Source organism: Tauraco erythrolophus, chromosome 5, assembly GCF_009769465.1.
Source record: "Tauraco erythrolophus isolate bTauEry1 chromosome 5, bTauEry1.pri, whole genome shotgun sequence".
Lineage (NCBI taxonomy): Eukaryota > Metazoa > Chordata > Aves > Musophagiformes > Musophagidae > Tauraco > Tauraco erythrolophus.
In genome coordinates this window covers 30,852,294-30,875,401 of record NC_141469.1, presented here as the reverse complement: position 1 = coordinate 30,875,401, position 23,108 = coordinate 30,852,294, and positions in this window count along the sequence as shown.

Sequence of the window (23,108 nt, the reverse complement as noted above, 5' to 3'; positions counted from 1 at the left end):
ACTTCTTGTTGTTGTTGGTTTTTTTTTTAATGCTGACAAATATTGCAATTAATTTACGTTACATAACCTATTCCGGAGCCCAACTGTATCCCTTCAGAGACAGAACAGTTCATTATGGATGGAGGAAGTAAGCCAGAAAAAGCAAGGCTTCATGAAGGCATTTTGCCTATTTCTGTCATGCTTTCCGGCTGAAGCTTTAAGGAAATAAACTCACTAATACTTCTCCAACGTGTTTGGCTGACAGCTAGCACGTCCCTCCATGTCTTCAATTATGGTCTTGCTGATGCGCAGGAGGAGAGAAAAGTGATCTGTCTGTGGTCATTGCTGTTGCTGGCAACACAGATTATTCCCTTTCTTTTTTGCTGCACTGCATTTGCAACCAAATCGTATCGTTCCTCTCTACAGAAAACAACAACCTCTTCTGCCTGGTTTTCAGTGCGTTTGTGTTGAAACAGCCATAATTTGGGTTTGGCGTCTACATTACTGAGTTCTGTCATGGGAGACTCGGGGATGCCTGTTTGACATATGTTTGAAATACCTAGGAAGAACAGGAAAAGTGTTTGGAAAACAGGGATTCATAAAAATTCCAATAAAGTAATCTGTCATCTGCCTGGTCTTCAGAGGAAATAACCACACTCTGGATAGCTGGGATTTGGAGTGCACCCTCAGCAAGTTCGCCGATGACACCAAGCTGTGTGGTGCCGTCGACACGCTGGAAGGGAGGGATGCCATCCAGAGGGACCTCGACAGGCTGGAGAGGTGGGCCCGTACCAACCTCATGAAGTTTAACCAGGCCAAGTGCAAGGTCCTACATCTGGGTCATGGCAATCCCAGGCACAAATACAGACTGGGCGGAGAATGGATCGTGAGCAGCCCTGAGGAGAAGGACTTGGGAGTACTGGTGGACGAGAAGCTCAATATGAGCCGGCAATGTGCTCTTGCGGCCCAGAAGGCCAACCGCGTCCTGGGCTGCATCAAGAGGAGCGTGGCCAGCAGGTCGAGGGAGGTGATTCTCCCCCTCTACTCTGCCCTTGTGAGACCTCACCTGGAGTACTGCGTCCAGTTCTGGAGCCCCCAACATAAGAAGGACATGGACCAGTTGGAAAGGGTCCAGAGGAGGGCCACGAAGATGATAAGAGGGCTGGAGCACCTTCCCTATGAGGACAGGCTGAAAGAGTTGGGGCTGTTCAGCCTGGAGAAGAGGAGGCTCCGGGGTGACCTTATAGCAGTCTTCCAGTACCTCAAGGGGGCCTACAGGAAAGATGGGGAGAGGCTGTTCAGGAGGGCCTGTTGTGATAGGACAAGGGGTAATGGTTTTAAAATAGAGGGAGGTAGATTCAGATTGGATATTAGGAAATAATTTTTTACCATGAGAGTTGTAGAACACTGGAACAGGTTGCCCAGAGAGGTGGTGGATGCTCCATCCCTGGAGACATTCAAGGCCCGGTTGGATGAGGCCCTGAGCAACCTGATCTAGTTGGAGATATCCCTGTTCCTTGCAGGGGGGTTGGACTAGATGACCTTTGAAGGTCCCTTCCAGCCCTAACGATTCTATGATTCTATGATTCTATGATTTTCAGCCTGCATGATTATACTTATTAAGTGAGGAGAAGGCCGTTATTGAGACTAGAAGAATGCATTTTCCTTAACTTGCCTGCTCTTATTAACAGAAAGTATGAACTTTTCCCACATGATCTCATGTGCTGACCCATGTTTTGGTAAGACAGGTGAGAACCATCAGTTCCCATTGTATGTTCCAAAGGAATATTTCCTTACAATCCCAAATGCAGTAATCAGTTTCACACTAAGCACATAAATAAGAATGACAGTAAACACCAAACTCATAGCGACAGTGAAACTTGTCTCCAGATAAAGTGCTTTTTTTTTTTTTTTTTTTTTTTTTTTTCTTTTGAAGCCAAGTAAACAAAATCTGGCTGTAGCTGCAGGGCCAGAGAATCCCAAACAACACACTGCTAAACCTCCAACAGATGACTCGTGATTTGAGTGCACCACGCTGCCATCTCCTCCTACTCTTTCCAGTCTCTTGCAGCAAACTACACGGTAATGGAAATCATCGGAACAATTCCAGCCTGCTGCTAGTGAGTAAAATCATTTTCATCTTGTCAAACTGATATAACTGTCATGGTTTTGAAGTTTCCAGAGGAAACTACTACTCACATAATACAGCCTTTTTTATGATGGCTCACATCAAGAAGAGTGAAGGGCAAGACACAAAATTCAGCACAGGAATGCAACCTTTCAGAGCTGTTCAGCTTCAGATGTGCTTCTGAAGGCATGAACACTGGAAAACTTGGTGGCTAAGGGTTTCAATATCATGTAGGAGGATTTAGGCATGGAATCATTATTAGAAGAATGGGAAAGCAGGAATCTCTCAGGAGCAGATCTGATTTTAGGCATAACGAGAGCAGGGAGCAGCCGAGGGTTGAAGGCAGCAGCAATGCCAAAACCGCCCTAGCGTGAGGAAGCGTGGAGCTCTAGCCTACGTCTGCCTGGTGGAGAGAGCTGAAGTTGCTGGTGTGGGTGGCAAGTATTGCTAGGGAAACCAGGGCAGCTTCCAGCTTTGCTCCCTAAAACCAGAACACTGAGTCACCCTTACCCTGCCCTTTGATCGCGCTGACATCCTTATGCCCTTTCTCAAATCTTCATATGTGGGCTATGTTTGCTCTGTTTCTCCCATAGTTATCTTCAAATCCTTGTTAGACAGCACGAAGACTGTTTAACTCTCTTAGCTGCTGGTTTGAGCTTCTTTCTGGCAGGAATCCTCACTGTAATCATCCTTTTGAACAGAGCAAAACCATAGCAGATTTTTTATTGCGTATTCATTCTGCAAGGATGTAGAATCTATTACAGCGTCCTTTAAAAACTGATGCATCTCCAAATGAAGAAAATAATAAAAAAAGCTTAAAAGTACAATAAAATAGGCCAGAACTGTTGTTTATGAGCAACTTGCAAAAAGCATAAAAACCGACATTAAGTCCTTTTCCAAATGCATCAAGAGCAGGAAGCAGACCAGAGAATCAGTAGAGTCAGTACATGATTAAGGTTTAAAGGTACCCTCAGAGAAGGTAAGATCATAGCAGAGCATTGCAGAAAAGCTGAATAAATGTCTTACTTCTCTAAAAGAGTTAGGGAAGTTTCCCTGCAAGACCCTTTATGGCAGAGTTATTAGAGAATCTGTGACAAATTGAAGGATCAGTAGGAAAGGCTATAGTTTAAATGAACGAAAATAAACAGATAATCACCAGAACAAGACTGTATTTTCCCAGGCATTCTAAGTGAACATAGCTCAAAGTGTGGTGTATAACCTCTTGCTTAAGCCCAGCGTTTTATCTGAGAAGAGAAAGGTAATAAATGTGATTGTGTGGTTTTGTGTTGTTTTTTTTTTTTAATGGCTACAAAACAAAGTCAGGGATCTACAGACATGGCATCTGCACCAAGGTGAATTAATAAAGAATGTAGTAAAAGAATTAGGAGAGGAAATAAAGATAATGTGTTAAGGAGGAGTCAGCATAGCTCTTGGAAAGAGGATTTGTGCCTCACAAGTTCCCTGAAGGAGTCACTAGGCATGTGAAAAGGGACAAACGGCTGATACAGCCTGTACAGCTTTCTAAAACACCCTCAGTGCAGTTAGTCATCAAAGACTTCAAGAAGCTGGCACCAATGGCACAAAAATTGTCTAAAAGATGGGAAAAAGAAGGCAGGAAAACAGAGAGTTTTCAAAGTGAGGGAAGGCGTTTTCCTTCCTTGGGAACTGACATGGAAATAAAGTTGTTTGACATAGTCATACATGATGTGATGAGAGTATTGTAATACAAAACTCACTGTGAGAAGGCAGGTGATAAAATGTGCTGCTATGGAGTTATTTGGGGTAGTAAAGATAAGTGCTGGCTGAGGAAGGACTTAATAATACTGAACGACAGAGCAAGCTGAAACTAAATGCAAATAATTGCAAAAATCTTGCTAACTTAGCATCTAAAATGATGGGCCCTGAGCTGGTTATTATCACTGAGGAATGAGTGCTTGGGCTGTAATAGTTCCAGAAAGCTGGTGGTTCAATGCTTAGCAAGAGTAAAACTGCAAATAGAACATCAGTGTTCATTAGCAAGGAAACCAAGAACAAATTGGAGAACAGCCTTATGCCGTAGTGTAAATCCATCAAGCCTCACAGCCTAGAAACTGTGTGCAGTGCTGATTCCCCCATTGCAAAAAGGATATAGGCAAATACCACAAAAGGTGGTAGTTGTGTGATTAGATCTCCTTGCCTTAGGGTGGTGTGGGTGCCAGGAGTTCAGATGGGTTTCAAGTGAGCCTGGGCAAACCTAAAGCAGCAGAGCCCATCATCAGTTGTTAAAAAAATCTACCACTTCTCCCTCCAAAAAGTTCACTCCTTTCTAGGTGTTGGAAAAAAACCCCACAGCTAGACAGACCTTTCATACAACCAGTACAAGTGTTCGTACATTATCATCATTGCTCTCAAAATACATTATATAAATTGTTCCCTTGTCACTGTGAGAGTGCCTTGGCTGGTACGTCTGTAGCCATGTGATAAACTGTACCAGCAGATGAGTTCTTAACACCTGAGCCGTCACATTATATTCATCAGGCTCAATCCATTACCTGCTACATTCGGCATGAATTTTGCTGGGCCTTTCTCTAAAATCCAAGTGAAGCTAGTACAAACAGTAAAAGCTCTGCAGGGGTAGCACCTCTGAATTTTTTTTGTCCTTTTAATATACAGCTCCAAGTCTTGAATTAGAAATACCTGCGGACTGGATATGATAAGTGAATTATTGTGACATAGCAGTGCTATCAGGATGAGGAAGTTCTGTCCTCAGAATTATGTAGAAAATTGAATCACCCTTCGGAAAGGTGGTGGAGAGGACAGCTATGTCTCAAAAGGGCACAGACAATGAAAAGAGATATGAATGCTCCTTAGAAACCAAACCTAACAACCAGAAGACCCAAAACAGTCTTGTGATTGTGACTGCTGTGGACATCTGTCCAACAACTGTGCCAAGAATTCAACTAATAAGCAAAAAACACAGCCAGAAATGAACAAAGGAGTGTTGTCTCCTGGGGAAGCTGTCTGGTACCCTGCAGTCTAGCTCTGAAGAGCACATACTCTGTGACAGACATAATACAGATGACTACAAACCCTGACAGCCCACTTTACGTTGAAGAATATATTTGAAACGCAGTGTTGTGAAGGCAAGTTTACACATCAAACTCTAACAGTCTTAAAGAAATTATGTGAGCCTTGAACCAGGAATAAGGAAACAAGAGACACATGGGTTGGAATTTTCTATGACTCATTACTTGAAGACAATTTTACTATCCATAAATGAACATAACACTTCACAATAGACAAAGCTATTTAAACAATAAATTATATCCATGCCCCAGGTAGTCTTAAGGCAGAAACAGATACAATATAGGATGGATCACTATAAGCAAGCACAAGAGATGCTGTGCAGTTATAGAACAGAGCTGATGCCAGGACCATGGGTTGTGAAACATTGCAATATGAAGTAAGAATACAGGAGGAATTACACCAATCTGATCTTTGAAGCCTATCAGTCAGGTCTATTATAGTATTTGTCTGCATATCAAGAACAGATAACAATAATGGTAAGAAAAAATAGTAGTCACAAAGCATACAGTTACTTGAACAACTGAAAGTCTATAGGAAAACTTTTAGAAAACATGTAGGCTAGTGAAGCACTGGTGAAACACAATAACGAAAGTTTCAGTGCAGAATAAAATTGCCCTTGGCCTGCAAGGTTTCATTCCTATCAGCAAAAATCTGAAGGGTTTGAGCTGTTCACATCTCAAACAAATTTGTCAACAGTCAGTGCTCATTTTGTTTCTCTATAGCTTTTTAAAAATATTATTATTTCTGTTCTTGATACAATGATACGGGAGCTTGCTTATTTTTCCGAGCCCTATATTTTTCGAAATCAAGCTAACCACATATTTTCAGTATGACATGAATTTTCCTTCACCTTTCTTTACATCACCAAGTGTTATGAAGCTTATTTTCTTACTGTTTGTAAAGCAATTGGAAATCTTCTCATGAAAGATATATTATATCCAAGTAATTATTCATTAACTTCTGCCATCCCCATTCAAAGCTAAATTTTCTCCAGTGCATCAGAGCAAAGCTATCCGGTGACATATCGAACCACTGAGAAAATGGAGGCATTTCTCCTCTGTTTCTGCTCACACAAAACTCACTGATGCCACAAAACATTTCCAGTGATTTTTTTCCTCCAGGAAAGTGGACAAAATTTTGCCTTGATCGGAATTGATGTGTCTGCAGAAATAGAAAGACTCTGTCTTTGATGTGAACAGATTGGTGCCTGAAAAGGTCTTTGCAATATCCTCTTCTATTGCAAAATGCCATTTTACATTAAGAATAAAGGAGAGCAAAAAACTAAGCTGACAGAAGCTGTTATTTATAATATAGGTGCCAATCATACAGTGAGGCAGCTTCCTGCTCACATATTACTAATGTGCCTCCTCCACTTCAGGCCATGGGTGTACACTGCTAGGTATGCTAATACTCTCCCCTCCCTGTCCTCACTACTGTGCATACATTACTTGAAGAGACTGCAGGTCTCGGTGGCACAAAGGACAGAAAACTGCTGGTAAATTCTGCTTTTACAAATAGAGCATCTGAGCCTATGACATATCCTGCATAAGGTAAAAATAAACCACACAAAGTATTCTCTACAGCAGCTACATCTTGTCACGCAATCTAGAAATGTTACCTGTTGAGCCAAACTAACCACAATGTTAGGCTTAGAAATAACAATTTTTTTAACCTCTGTAAATCCTGTATCAAACAGCGTGCGAGATTCAGCTCCAGATTAAAATACAGAAATTTAAACATCTGTATGTGAGCTAGCTGGGCAATTTTCCTTTGCAGCTGGTGGAGTTCTGGGCTTCATTATAGCTTTTCTGTTGCTCACACATAAATGCCTGATGTTATTTAAGATACCCTACAGTATCTGTGACATTTGCACAGGGAGGGTAGCTACGACACAGGGCCTGCATCCCAGGAGCAGCAGCCAGGGGCCAGGTGAGACACCCAAGCAATCTAACTGGCCATGATGTGCCTCTTTTGAGGCAACAGTGGCCTGTTCCTGGTCAACACTTTGAAAGAGCTACCCAGCTTATCCAAATGCACCCCTCTATGCTTCATCAAATTGCTGGGGTGCATGCACTAGATTTCCACTGGTTATGAAGCAAGCTTTACTTGCAAATAAGATACCTCCACTTAGCTACCTCAATTGAGAGGTATTAATTTGACTCGCACTCAATAGGCTTAATTCAGATGCCTGAACATTTGCATTTTATGCTTTTATGCCATTTGAGATGCCTTAAGGCATCCTGAACTTTCACACGGACCTGTCAGGTATGACATAGGAGCTATGAGGCACCCATGTCCTTGGAGCTGCAGCTGGAGACATGGCCCTACAGCTCAGAACACCTCAAATGGCACTCAGCACTCATGTTGAGGCAGCCAGAAGTTCCATATGTTTGTGTGCTCTCTCTCCTCTCCTCTTTACAACAAATTAATATAATTAATTTATGAGAACCACATCAAGCACAGGTTCCGATACTGTGCTCAAGGTACAATGTGTTAGCCACTTCCTCCTCTTTTTTTTTTCTTTTTTCATCTCAGTGACCTGTGCAAAAGGCCCCTCCACTGCATCCTCCACTGTGGCAGTGGTCAGAGAGATTGAGGTGAAGGTCACATTCTCAGAGTCTGGCAGGTTCATGCAAACCCACACGCTGACCTCAAGGCTTTCTGGAACATCAAAGGCTTGGTTACCTCCTCACTGAAGACCTCTTCAGCTTGTTGTGGGATCAGTCACAACAACTGACAGCACCCACAGGCAGCTCACTCACATGAATACATGACATGATAAATTCCTTGAACTCAAACAGGCACTGCTTATCACAGAAATATTTTTTCCCTATAGCTAAAACCGTACTCACAGGTATGGATAATCTCAGCAAACAATCACCACGCCCTTGTGTCTTCAGGGTTGCAGGTGACTTAGGTCCTGCTATGTGTGAGTGGCCTTTTCTCCAGGAAGCACATTTATAAGAGGATTGTTTTTCAGCCTGCCAGAGACAGGTTTTCATAAAACATTGCCATGGGGCAATCTGCAACTGCTAGACTATGATGGAAAACTGTTAAAAGAGACTAAAGTTTTGAAGAAGTTGGGAGTGAAGTTAAGATAGCAAGAAGAAATTTTATACATGCATCAGAAAGAAAATAAACCCTAGCTATCGTAGAAGGCCCATTAATCAATGGAAATTATAAAACTGTCCATAACAATTTAGAAAATGCAGAAGTACTTAAGGGTTTTAGTTTATATTTGGAGGAAGGGATATGATGTACCCACATCACATGAAGATGATGAACTGCAGTCAAATTAGCACATAAGTCAGATGATGGTAAGGTGCATCTCTTGGGATAAATACTGTTACATCAACCAGTCTGCACTATTTGTCCCCAGCAACTGTAAAACAGCAGGCTATGGGGTACCTCTGACCTACTGGTATTTCTTAATATATTTTGGCATTAACAATATCAAATGCAGCAAGAGTGACATTCTAAAAGACTGTTGTGCCAACATTAAAAACATGCAAACACATTATAGGGGAGATTTGTGCAAGAAAAGATTTAAATTTGTCAATCTCAGGTAAAATGGTGGAAAAACAGATAAAGAATTCAATGAAAACGTAGATATGTATTCAGTGTTTCAACCTTGATATCCTGATACAAATGTGGCATTATAACATATAAATAACCCAAGCAGTGCACAGATTCAGAACTAGCAGAAAGATTTCAGCATGTCCTCAGTGGGATCGTCATTGAATGGTGTTTTTCTAGCAGGGTTTCATGCTGGACTAATGCTACTGAATAATTCCATCATTGACACGGAAATAAAAAGAAAATAGCCATGGATAGATTTGCAGATGATATAAAGATGGAGTCCCAAATAAAGATGAGCCCAAGAAACTTATATTAGTGGTACGGACCACTAATATGTGTAGAGTGGAACAAACTAGCTAAAGAAGCAAATTTTCCTTCTGTCGATATTAAGATTCATAGATTCATAGATTTCTAGGTTGGAAAAGACCTTAGACACCATCGAGTCCAACCATCCCTAATCCCCATTAAACCATATCCTCAAGTAGATCATCCACCCTATTCTTAAACACATCCAGGGATGGGGACTCAACCACCTCCCTGGGCAGCCTATTCCAGTGGCTGACAACCCTTTCAGAGAAGAAATACTTCCTAACATCCAACCTGAATCTCCCCTGACTAAGCTTATGCCCATTTCCTCTTGTTCTATCAACCAACACTAATGTAAAGAGCCCTTCCCCCACCTCCCCACCATCTTTTCTCAAGTATTTATAGGCCGTAATCAGGTCTCCCCTCAGCCTCCTCTTCTCCAGGCTAAACAGCCCCAACTCCCTCAGCCGCTCCTCATAAGTTTTATTTTCCAGCCCCTTGACCAGTTTAGTCGCCCTTCTTTGGACTCGCTCCAGGAGCTCCATATCTCTCTTAAAGCGAGGGGCCCAAAACTGGACACAATATTCCAGGTGCGGCCTCACCAGTGCCAAGTACAGGGGCAGGATCACTTCCCTATTCCTGCTGGTCACACTATTCTTGATACACGCCAGTATCCCATTGGCCTTTTTGGCCACCTGGGCACACTGCTGGCTCATATCAAGCCGGTAGTCAACCAACACCCCCAGGTCCTTCTCCGCCAGGCAGCTCTCCAGCCACCCTTCCCCGAGCCTATAGCGATGCCTGGGGTTTTTATACCCCAAGTGAAGGACTCTGCACTTGGCCTTATTAAAGCTCATGCCATTGGCCTCAGCCCAATGATCCAATCTGTTCAAATCCCTCTGAAGGGCCTCCCTACCCTCAAGCAGATCGACACAGCCTCCCAGCTTGGTGTCGTCCGCAAATTTACTGAGGGTACATTCAATCCCCTCATCCAGGTCATTGATAAAGATGTTAAGACCAGTTGCCTTTCTGGTAAGGATGCCTCAGGTAAACACAAAATATGCTACACTCTTCACTAGCACAAATTATCATCTAAACAAATACTTACCCATATTTCTGACTAAGTGCTGACATTTACATGAGCATTTGCACAGAATTACAGCTATGGTTGAAAACTGAGAGCAACCTCCTTAGAACATGTTTTCTCATCTGCCCTCCAATATTTGTTATGTTTTATGTGGCACTTGAGGCCTTGAGAAATTTCTCTGAGAATTTGGTTGTCTAAATCTAAATTCGTTATCACCTCTCAGGCAGTTTGCTACAAATTCCTGGAGATTTCTCTAAACCAGACTAGGCGTCATGGAAACGAGGCTGTGGCACCAGCATGCCCTTTTCACCACCTTACCTGACTCTAATGTTCACCATCTGGTGAACAGTCTATTAGTCAGCACAGTCATACAGCATCCTGACTTCTGGTGAGGGTACGGCACCGCCGGCAAATAAACAGCCAAAAGGACACAGAGAATCATAGAATGGTTAGGGTTGGAATCTTTCTCCCTGATGGCAGATGGACACCTGGTGCCTCTCCTCTAGAGGCCTGTGGTACAAATTCCATTTCTCCACTTCTGCTCCAGGTTCACTGATATTCGTTATGGTTTTTCACATAGATTTCAGCACAATTGGGTGTACTTTATTCTTTTCCCCAGATCTTCCTAAGCATTTTTACTCCATTGCTCCATAATCTGTTTCTAAACTTTTTTACGTTTTTAAAGGACAGCTAGAAGTCAAAAGAAGGAGAATTATTCATAAGTAGTCATCTTTGTTCAGCTCACCTAATTGATCACAGCTTTGATGAACAATATTTCATTTTCTTCCCTCTATATTTTATATCCATGTGAAGATAACCCACTTAGAAATATCTTTCTTTTAGCCTACTTTTTAGTCTGCTTTGTACGCTGCTGTGTAGACTGTTTAATCTCTTTTCATGGAACAGATGTTTGCCAACATTGACAGCAACATTAGAAATAATGCATAAAATACTCTTTTATGCTGATATTACAAAACAGAAGCCACCTCACAGCAGCGTTGAGGAATTTTCATATTAAAAGTAATTAAAAAATACGTGTGGTCTAGATGATTCAGGGAAGGAAATACAAAATCTACCAGTAAATAACATGGGGAAAATTGTGCCTTTTTCACTTGTAGATCCTATACAAGGGGTCCCCACAACATATAAAAATGAGTTAGCAGAGGTGTATGCAAGCAGTAAGGGTGCTACAAAGTGATTTGATTTGCAGCATGGAGAAAATATTTACACAGACAATGCGCTACTGTGTAGAAATATCTGGGCTGGCTCTGAACAAACTGGCTCAGAAAGCAGCAGCAGAGTGGCTGCATGAATATTGCTTTCCATCTGGGCTAATTAATCCAGCTAAGAGACAAGCTAAACCAGCCAGCACGGAGCTCTTCGACTCTTCATATGGCTTTGTTACCCATCTTGCTCTCCGAGAGCCTGCTCCAATAGCGCTGCTTGAAAATCTGTTGTACCACAAGGGCATACATTTACTGTTGCCCATCAAGTCTCTATAAGGTATAAAGAGACTATAAAGATAAGATTTCTTATCTAAAAAGATAAGACTTTATCTTAAGATAAGAGACTAAAAAGATTTCTTATTTTATAGGAGAAAGAATAGCATGGAGGCTTGGGCTCCTGCTGCAGGAGGATGGTACATTTGACATGCAGTGTCCGACGATGAAGTGCATGGAGAATCCCATGGGCAGAAACTGCAGTCCAGATGTCCGGTTCCTGTTCCCAGAATCTCCTCTCATGAGCAGCTACAGAACGAAAGCTTGTGTCATCCCAGATGCAAAAGAAAGGCTTGAACCTGGATTTCCCACAGTGTCACTGGGAACACTGCCACCACCACTCCTGGAAAAGAAAATATTGGAATGAAAGCTTCTAGGTGCCTGATTTCAGAGGAGGCCATGAGATTTACATCCTACATGGAAGAACTTGTGTGTCAGTAATACTGAGCATGGTGCCCAAGGCCAGGTGTGTTTCGGGACACACACCTGCTCAGCTAACGTGAGCAGTTCATGCACTCCCAGAGCCGTGAACTTATTCTTTGCCTCCTGCTCACCATCAGAGACGTGCTGAGCCTGACACTGACAATATCTCCCGCAGTCTGGCATTGGGCAACCCTTTGCCTCAGGCTGACCCTGGCAAATCTTTCCTGAGATTTCCAAACTTGCAATATTGCACAGGCTGTCTCAAAAGCTGGGAACTGCTTCACAAGGACACCTGGGGTTCAGGTGAGGTTTCTCCTCACCTTGCCACATGCCAGAGAACTTCCTCATTGCCATTAGCCACTGGGAGATGCTGCTGCTTCTGCCGACCTCCACAGCACCAGCTTTCAAACTGGTCTGTGCAGTTCCTGTGGATAATATTCTTTTACCCTCTGGGTATTTGGAGCTATGATCTCATTGGCATCACGGAGACGTGGTGGGATGAATCCTATGACTGGAGTATAGGCTCTTTAGGAAGGACAGGCAGGGGAGACAAGGAGGAGTCATTGTCCTTTATGTCAAAGACCAGCTGGAGTGCATGGAGCTCTGCCTGTGCATGGATAAGGAGGTGACCAAGTGCTTATGGGTCAGGATTAAAGGGAGGGCAAGGACAGGTGATGTTATAGTGGGGGTCTGCTACAGGCCACCTGGCCAGGAAGACCAAGTGGATGAGAGGCCCTCCATAGATAGATAGGAGCAGCCTCATGTTCACGAGCCCTAGTCCTCATGGGGGTCTGTCAAACACCTCAATATCTGTTGGAGGGACAACACAGCAGGGAATAGGCAATCCAGGAGGTTCCTGGAATGCATTGATGATAACTTCCTTCTCCAAGTGATAGAACAACCAAAGAAGAGAGGTGCTATGCTGGATCTAGTTCTGACCAACAAGAAGGAACTGGTGGGCAAAGTGAAGCTCAAGGGCAGCTTTGTCTGTAGCGACCACGAAATGGTGGATTTCAATATCCTTAGGGCAGTGAGGAGGGTGATCAGCAAGCTCACTACCCTGGGCTTCAGGAGAGCAGACTTTGGCCTCCTCAGGGATCTCTGTGGTAGAGTACCAGGCAATAAAGCCCTGGAGGAAAGAGGCGGCCAAGAAAGCTGGTTAATATTCAAGGATCACCTCCTCCAAGCTCAGGAGCGATGCATCCCAACAAAGAGGAAGTCAGGTAGGAACACCAGGAGGCCTGCATGGATGAACAGGAGCTCCTGGACAAACTCAAGCACAAAAGCAAAGCCTAAGGAAGGTACAAGCAAGGATAGGTAGCCTGGGAGGAATACAGAGAAATTGGCCGAGCAAGTAGGCATCAGTTAGGAAAGCTAAAGCCCTGATAGAATTCAATCTGATCAGGGACATCAAGGGTGACAAGAAAAACTTCTATAGGTATGTCAATGACAAGAGGACTAGGGAAAATATGGGCCCTCTCTGGAAGGAAACAGGAGACCTGGTTACCAAGGATATAGAGAAGGCTGAGGTACTCAATGACTTCTTTGACGCAGTCTTCACTGGCAAGTGCTCTAGGCACACTGCTCAAGTCACAGAAGGCAAAGGCAGGGACTGGGAGAATGAAGAACTGCCCACTGCAAGAGAAGATCAGGTTTGAGACCATCTAAGGCACCTAAAAGTGCACAAGTCCATGGAGCCTGATGAGATGCATACACAGGTCCTAAGGGAACAGGTAGATAAAGTTGTTAAGCCATTATCCACCATATTTGAGAAGTTGTAGCAGTCTGGTGAAGTTCCAACCAACTGGAAAAGGGGAAACATAGGTCCTAGTTTTAAAAAGAGCAAAAAGAAAGACCCAGGGAAACTACAGGCCAGTCAGTCTCAACTCTGTGCCTGGCAAGATCATGGAGCAGATCCTCCTGGCAACTATGCTAAGGCACATGGAAAAAAAGGAGATGACTGGTGACAGCCGACATGGCTTCACTAAGGGCAAATCATGCCTGACAGATTTTGTGGTCTTCTACAATAGGCATACAGCGTTGGTGGATAAGGGAAGAGCAACTGACATCATCTACCTGAATTTGTCCAAAGCATTTGACACTGTCCCCCATGACATCCTTGTCTCTAAGCTGGAGAGACATGGATTTGACGGATAGACCACTCAGTGGATAGAGAATTGGCTGGATGGTCGCACTCAAAGAGTTGCGGTCAATGGCTCTATGTCCAAGTGGAGCCCGGTGATGAGTGGTGTTCCTCAGGGGTCAGTACTGGGGCTGGTGCTGTTTAAGATCTTTGTCAGTGACATGGACGGTGGGATTGAGTGCACCCTCAGCAAGTTTGCTGACAACACCAAGCTGTGTGGTGTTGTGGACACGCTGGAGGGAAGGGATGCCATCCAGAGGGACCTTGACAGCTGGAGAGGCGGGCCTGTGAGAACCTCATGAAGTTCAACAAGGCCAAGTGCAAGGTCCTGCACGTGGGTCGGGGCAATCCCAAGCACAAGTACAGGCTGGGTGGAGAATGGATTGAGAGCAGCCCTGAGGAAAAGGACTTGGGAGTGCTGGTGGATGAGAAGCTCAACATGAGCCGGCAATGTGCACTGGCAGCCCAGAAAGCCAACTGTGTCCTGGGCTGTATCAAAAGAAGTGTGACGAGCAGGTCGAGGGAGGTGATTCTGCCCCTCTACTCTGCTCTTGTGAGACCCCACCTGGAATACTGCATTCAGGTCTGGAGTCCCCAGCATAAGAAGGACATGAAACTGTTGGAGCAAGCCCAGAGTAGGGCCATGAAGATGATGCGAGAGCTGGAGCACCTCTGCTATGAAGACAGGCTGAGAGAGTTGGAGCTGTTCAGCCTGGAGAAGAGCAGTCTTCCAATATCTAAAGGGGGCCTACAGGAAAGCTGGAGAGGGACTTTTTACAAGGGCAGGTAGTGATAGCACAAGGAGCAATGACTTTAAACTGAAAGAGGGGAGATTTCAATTACATCTAAGGAAGAAATTCTTCACTCGGGGTGGTGACGCATTGGAACAGGTTGCTCAGAGAAGTTGTGGCTGCCCCATCCCTGGAAGGCCGGCCTGGATGAGGCTTTGAGCAACCTGAATCAGGGGAAGGTGTCCCTTCCCATGACAGGGAGGTTGGAACTAGATGATCTTGAAGGTCCCTTGCAACCCAAACCATTCTATGATTCTATTTCAGACCAGTGTAAGTGAAGCTTAAAACATGCTTAGGCTGTTCCAGTGTTAAGGATTACCACATCTTTAAAATGAAAATTAAAATTAGGCAACTACTTTGAAACAATCCTTGCCTCCAGACAGATATAAAGTAATAAGAAGTAAAAATATATACTTACATCATTCAAGCTAGACAACAAAATAAAAAAATATTGATAAAATATTTGTGAAGAAACAGAAAAAAAATCATTATATCGACAACAAAAATCTCTCTCTGTAAACACTCAATTGCTTGTGATTATTCCTTGACCCCCATGGCTGGGAACTCTGCTGTCCTTTAAATTTCGAGTTGGAGGATACATTCCTTGGATAGAACTACAAACAGCGGTGGTTGCAACCCATCTCTTGCACAAACTCTTTCATGTGTACCCTTCCCATGCAATTTATCTGTGCAAAACTTCACTTGTAACCTGTTTTGAAAGGTATTTTGGCATGTCTTCAACAAGCCCGTCAGCAACACTGCCCTGGAGGTGCGAACGTGACTTTGGCAGAGAGGTGCCATCTCCTGCCAGCAGCCATGACAGTGTGAAGTCAGGTTTCCCCATCTGGTGGCAGGACATGCAGGAGAGGGAGTGGAAGTGGGGCTAAACCCACCTCTTGCAACACAACAGTTAAAGACTTCCCATTCTTATCCCTCGTCCAACACTACACATGACCACTTCCATAAGTACTTCTATACCTATACTTGCCTAAGGTTTATGAATTAGCCTCATCCATCGAAACTTAGATTTTATATCTATGTGTAACTTAAGAAACAATACAAATATATAAATGGAGTTACAGTACATGCTAATTATTGGCTTTTTTACTGAGACCAGACTGAATGATAATCTGCTGTTCCACACTGATAATGTTTAGAGGAAACCGATCCCCCAAATCTATCTTTGAGGGATTTTGCAAGAACCCTCTGCATGCAGGGATCTCCGATTTCTCTTGGATAAAGCACAATTAAATATTTCTATCATGAAGAAATGGTTCAGCCCTTGGAGTTTTTGAAAGCTTTTTGTCTGTTGAAAATATCACAAAATAAGATGCATTGAGGCCAGAACATCCCCTCACTCCTGAGATAAGCAGTTGTAATTCTGTGTTTTCCAATGCGACTGGCGATAACATAGCTGCTATACCAAGAAAAGTGCATGCCCCCTGCATGGAAGTGTCTGCCTTGACAGAAACCAAGAAATATTTCTATCACTACTACCTTTCACATCCACTGTAGCTGTCAGTGAAATGAACTCCCGTGGCAGAGAGCTGCTGCCCTGATCCATGCGTGCTATCATCTGATGACCCTAGCAGCGTGATGAGACCATCTTCAGACCTTTGAGATTATGCAGCCAGCTCAAAGCCACAGGAGCTGTAACCTACAAACCAAGACCCCTTGGATATCAAAAGACAGAAAATCTGAGTAAAAACATGAGGAAAAGGGGTGGGAGAGAATAAATCAGAACTAAATATTGGTGACCAAGCATGACTAACCCACCTGGTGACCAGATACGAAGCGTATAATTTATAGGATGTAAGAGCCACGTATTGACTGCACAGGTTGGGTGTCCAAAGAAATCAGACTGAATGAACAGCAACCTTTCCTGAAACAACCAGAATTATGACCATGAGATAGGAAAAATGTACTCAGTCTATTGTCAAACTATATGAAAGAACAAGACATTGGGAAATGCTTTCAACAGACCCTAAGTCTGTTGAAAGGGGAAAAAAAAAGAAAGGTGAAGGAGGCTGGAGACAAAGTGATCTTTGTTCTGACTGCTTAGGGCCAGGGCTTGAGTGGCTTTAGAGACTGAATTATCCTCATCTCTGAACAAATGATCCCTTCAGGTTATGCTTCAAGAACATAAGCTGGGCGGTATTCCAGTATGCATGTGCTCTGTTGGCAAAGGCTTTGATGTCCAGAGTGTCATTCCAATGCTCTTCAGAAGGCACTGCTACCATTAGGAAAAATTTGCAAAATAAAAAAAAAAAAAACCACAACCCGCATGAAACCCCCTCACATACAAGAGGGACAGGAAAGCCTAGCTAAGGATGTACCTCATAAAATTATTTAGAGCAACTGAGAATGAGATCAGTGGAGTTATTCTGCACTTCCACCATCACAGCTGTGGTAGGAGTTCAGCCTTCAGTCTTTGGAGAGTTGAAACACTATCTCGTATCAAAGAGAAATCACTGAAACTCAAGCTGTAGGGTTTCGTATCATAATGCAGATAGAAAGGCCAAACAAAACAAACATCAGAACAGTTCTTGAGAGTCAGCAAAATCTAAATTATATTCTTCCCTTATTAATTCAAGTTTGTCTTAACCCTCTTTCCTCCTAACTTATTCTTCTCTAGACAAGCATGGTTATAACCAGAGACTCAGACCAGCACCTTTTAGTTTTACTTCTGTTTCAGTTCCAGTTGAGGCCCTAATTATTTGGTGGCCTTGAACTGCTTCCTAGAAAAAAAAAATTTAAGTCTAAAAAATGGAAAGTCTTGTGATAAGATGTCTCTGTAGCCTATCTTCAGCTCAAACATCAGACATTTGTGTTAGACTAGATGATCTTTAAAGGTCCCTTCCAACCCAAATCTTTCTATTATAGTCTTAGCACAGCATTTCCACGTCTCTCCACCTTCTCCTTGGAGCTGAAGGAGAGAATTCTCTGCCATTCCCATCCCCATCTAGTAGATGCGTGTCTGCGTGCAGACAATACAGCAGTATAAGAGCAGGCACAGACGTAGATGGAAGATCACACAAGCATAATCCCACAGCCATATGCAGGGATACGCTATGGGACCAGTAGTGGGAAATTGAGGCTGAGGAGTCCAGCAGGATTTAGGGGCACTGCTGGCAGTAGCAGTCAGCTGCTCAACTCTGTGACATGAAAGTCAGCCTCCTCCTGCCAGGAACTGTACAGCTGGAGCTCACTTAAGGCAAGTGCAAAAAAGCCCCGTGTCAGAAGGATCCCTGCCGAGGGCTGCGGAGCAGCATGGCATCACGGTGCAGGGGCAGGAGCATCGATGTGTGTGGTGAGCTACACGGGGAGAGAAAGATGGGGGCAGACGGAAGGAAGATGCAGTGACATAGCAGCTTTGCTGGACCCAGGAGGTGCCAGCTGTCCCTAGGCTGAACAGGTCCCTGCTGGGAAAAGTAAGCCTTTGCTGAGCTGTTACCCTGACGGGGCTTTCGTTTCCTGGTAGCAATCAACAGAAACATAAAATTAATGGTTCAATGTCTGTTAGAGGACAAAAAAAAAGTTATTGAAGCTGCTTTGCAGGTCAGGTTTGGGTTTGGTTCCGTTCACTGTTGACAATACTGGTTCCACTTAGTAAAATTTCCCTCTGAAACCCCAATAGCTTTAAAGGTGCCTGGGTGCCTAAACTGATCTTAGACTAAGCCCCCAAGGTTACACAGTGCAAGGCCAAAGAATCTCATCTCACAGCTTCACATAGAAGTGAGATGTTTAGTACTTTTGGAGGGACTTAAACACATGGAAACGATGATGGAGTAAACAGGGATGAGTTCAGAGAGAACTGGCTACTTCACTCTCCATGTAAGGGTAGAAGTGTCCTCTTGGGGAAAGAACGCAGGGTAAAGAGTAGATTGTAATTTCACTCTTTAATTTACCATGTACTAATTTTCAGTCATAGTTAGTCCTTCTTGCTGCATAAAAATACATGCCATGCTAAACCACATTTTTAAACAAGTGATTAAGTCAAGAGAAGCACTAGATTCCTCTGTGGCATCTTGGACTAAGCACCCAACACTCTAAAAAATATAAAACGTAGGTGTACAGTATGTGAGCTTTACTAATATGTTCCATTCAATTGTTATTATGAAAAAGGAAATTATCAACACCCAAAGCACTTTTCATTTGTTCCCCATGCTGTTCTTCATTCTCAAAAGTGACTCGCTCAAACCATCTTCACAGCCCACGCACATTCACCTTTCAAAAAAAAACAAAAGGCAAGAGCCCAGATTTGATCTATTGGTCTCACTTCTATTATTTGTAGTGATACTTTTTTATTTTTGGACTGTGGCTTTTAAATTTGAGACTAAAAATAGCAGCCACCCCCAGAGTACCGTTTGCGTAGGGGGAATGTTTTGTACACAAAACTCTCTATGTCCCTTCCTCGTATCACTCACTCTGCCTACACATCTCGTCCTCCCAGACAATTTTCTGTGAAGACTAGTGAGGCGTACGAAGCAGAAGCCCAGCTCTCGGTTAGTAATGTTAATATGAGGAAGTTCAGTCAAGCGTCTTAGCTTATGACTACTTGTTTCACATTGAAAGTAACAGGATGGTACTTTACAGCAGTTAGGTCCTGTCCTGGAAATAGGTATGCAAGTGAACAGTTTATTCATTTCGGTGATATTATCTAAATCAAAGGAGTTATACATATAGTTATATGGGAGCGTCTTGACGAGATCATGTCAATTTTCCACCAAGTTCCCTAGCAGCACTCAGCGTTAAATATTTCTGAGGAAGGTGCAACAAACCATCAGAGGGAAAATTAAAAAATAACTTCCCCTGAGTGAGGTTTCCATTGCTAGATACTTCTTTCATGCCCTGAAGTATTTGTGTATCTCTGGAAAAAAAACCCTATCCTGTCTAATACCATTTGTTTTCAGCATTGTGGATTCTGACCACTGACTCCTGCTGCACTCTTGGCCTCAGTGAAATCTTGAGGTGGGTACAAGCGCATGAACCTAAGAACACATCATTGTGACCATTTTGTGTGTCACCTGCTCTGAGCTATTTGTCTATGCACACCATTCCCATGAGTAACCATTTCCATTGCCTGCTTTATAACTCTCTTTTTATCTTGAATTCTTTAGAAATGAGTAAAACTACAAAGAACATACCGGTTGAAGCCATTCCCTTGACTGTGGCACAGTATTTTCCAGCTTTTTATGCATCCAAAGATTTAGGTAATTTTTCTGGCTGGTGCTCCACACTGAGATAGCATTTTTCATATTCAACCTGGGCTTATACGTGGAGTTAATTAGTAAGTGATGACAATGACTATAGGAACTAATGGGATAAGTTAATATTTTAAATTATTCCTTTCCCTGTGATAACCAGAACATTTCTTTGGCCATTGAGTAGCCCATTCATCTCAATGAGTAGGGTTCTTCCACAGTTCTCCCCAGCACTCTGAATCCTGTTTAATCTAAACTATGTATTTTTGCCATTTTATCTCATGTGTCTTTTCCTAAGCTGCCACAAAAGAGAAAGCTAAAGATCCTGATCCATCTGAGCTGTTCTTAGTGCAATATTGCACCAGGAAGCATCGAGAGGACCTTGCCTACTCTCCCTTATGATCTCCCAGCACACTTGAAACATAAGGGCATTCTGCTGTGCCCTGTATCCATAGGGGAAGCATCTCCTGCTGCCAAGAGGCATTACCTAAACCTAAAAAAGGTTCTTCATGAAAGGAGAATCCCACGGTAGCTCTGATCCACCAGAGATCAGGTAAGGAGACACTTCAGAAACAGCTCATTGCTTTTAGTCCGATACCACTCACTGATAGTAGAAAAAGTTATGGGTTTTTTTCCCAGTATCTATGGTTACATGTGAAGTATGATTCAGGGGAAGATTCAGAGGAAGTTCACAGCAAAATAACAAGGACTGCTTTCTTAGTGGAATGCAATGTTTTACTATCATACTGAGAGTACTTTTTTCCCCTTCATTGTCTCTCTTTAAAAAAAAAAAAAAAATAAAAATTAATCCCTGTCACTCTGTTTTTCACTTTGTTGGAGGACAAAGAGCTTACATTTTCTTTTTAACCTGTTCCTGTTTTTTGTAATATCCTGCATGCCACTCTTTGGTCTCCGAGAAATGTGAATTTGTGTGAATGTCACTTCTAGTTAGGAAGAATGAGAACTGGTTTTCCTATAACTGTTTAAAATTTCTAGCCATGTCTCTTGTTGGTGAAGGATATGGATTACCAGAAAGAATAAAGCTGATACATTTCACTCTTGAGAAAAATGATGTGACTTTAATAATTTTCTAATGAGAGCTCCTATTGTCAGCTCAAAATAAGTCTTATTTTGAAAAAGAGCATCAGAGCTGTATATCAAAGTGTCCATGTGGGTCATACACAAAAATAAACACTGCCCTTGCACATTAAACAGCACTTTTTCTGGCAGTGGAAATAGTATCCACTCTGTTTCTAAAGCTGTTCATTCTGAATTTTTCAGATATAAAGGCTCTCAGAGTTTCTCCAGCTGCGAGCTGCTGTCATTACACACAGGCCGTAATGGGAACCTCCTGCTATCTGTATATTCTGGGTAATGGCTAAACCTGGTATAGTTACTTCTCTCCAAACTTGCTAGCTCTATGTCCTCACATCCCTCAACATTCAGGGAGAGCTCAGTTCCTCAGGAACAACAATGTACCGATATAAATACATTGATTTATCTAGCTGGGCCTTGAAGCAGTATTACTGAATGTAACTGCTCCATGTGAGATTCCATCTGCTATAATTGTGCTGGTTCTGTGTAATGAATGAATGCTTCTTAGCTTAAGACCATGATCTCAGCCACATAACTAGATCAAGAGTTGGGCTGGCAAGAGTCACAGTTAACATAAGACTAGGGTTTAAGGTTCAGGTTGACAAGGGCTATGATGTAAAGGGTGGATATAGAAGGATTTACTAAGGTAATAATAGAATCATCGAAGAATGGTTTGTGTTGGAAGGGATCTTAAAGATCATCTAGTTTCAATTCCCTGCCATGGGCAGGGACACCTTCCACTAGAGTGAAAGCAACTGGGACTTGTGCCAATATGACTTCCCTATCTAATTTTAGGTCTTCATCTTACAGAATTTTGGACGTTAATATTAATTCTAATGTTTTTGTTGGGAAAAAGTTTAGGCCAGCAGGGTCTGATGAAGAAAGATCAGTACTGGACTGAGAAGCCCTTGCTAAATTTAAGGCTGGCACCAAGAGAAACGTGAATCCAACTCAAGTGCAAATCCTTCTTAACTTTAACACAGTGAGCCCTTCCAGCCTCATAAAAAACGAAGAGGCCACAACGGTGATCAAACCTTGCAACCCTCACCAGATCCAGAACTAAGTAAAACTAATTGACCTTGCTTGCCTGTGCTCTCTTCCATCATCTAAACTTTAAGCTCATCTCTCCTCCAGCAGACCCAGCCATCCCCAGACCCAAACCTGGTTCAGGCTGTCAGTCTAGGTACAAAATTGAACTCCAGGACATGTTTTTGTCCCATTCTGAATTATAACCACCCTTGCAATACAAAAACCAATTTAAGTTAGTCCTAAATTTAGTCTTATCGATTCCTGCCAGGCCCAGATCCCAATGTTAACAACATTGGTAGATATAACAAACTTTGAATGGTGTCTGAAAGGAGTTAGTAAGCTAGTTTAGGATTCGTGTTAAAATTAGTTTTGGGCAGCAAAGACCAAGGACTTCGTTTGTGGCTGTCTCCAGCAGAAATCTCGCTGGCATCAACATTGGTCACATCACTAATATCAGATCTGGGGCTGGAAAAGGTCATTAGATTCTAATAGGCTGAAGAGTCTACAGCCAATGGAGTATCTCCCCTTCCAAAATCAGGCAACAAGCCCAGAAGTCATGAGTCTGTATGTTTCTGGCCATGAACATCAAAGGTCTCTTCTCTGGAGTTTGGCATACACCCTTACACAAACAAATTTCACAGTGAGACAACCTAGGAATAAAATCTAACTGATAGAATACTTCATTTTACTAATTACAATATTATTTTTTAAATTACTTAGAAAAATACAAAGGTTAGGAAGTCCAAGCCTCAAAAGCTGGGAAACATAAATAAAACTTT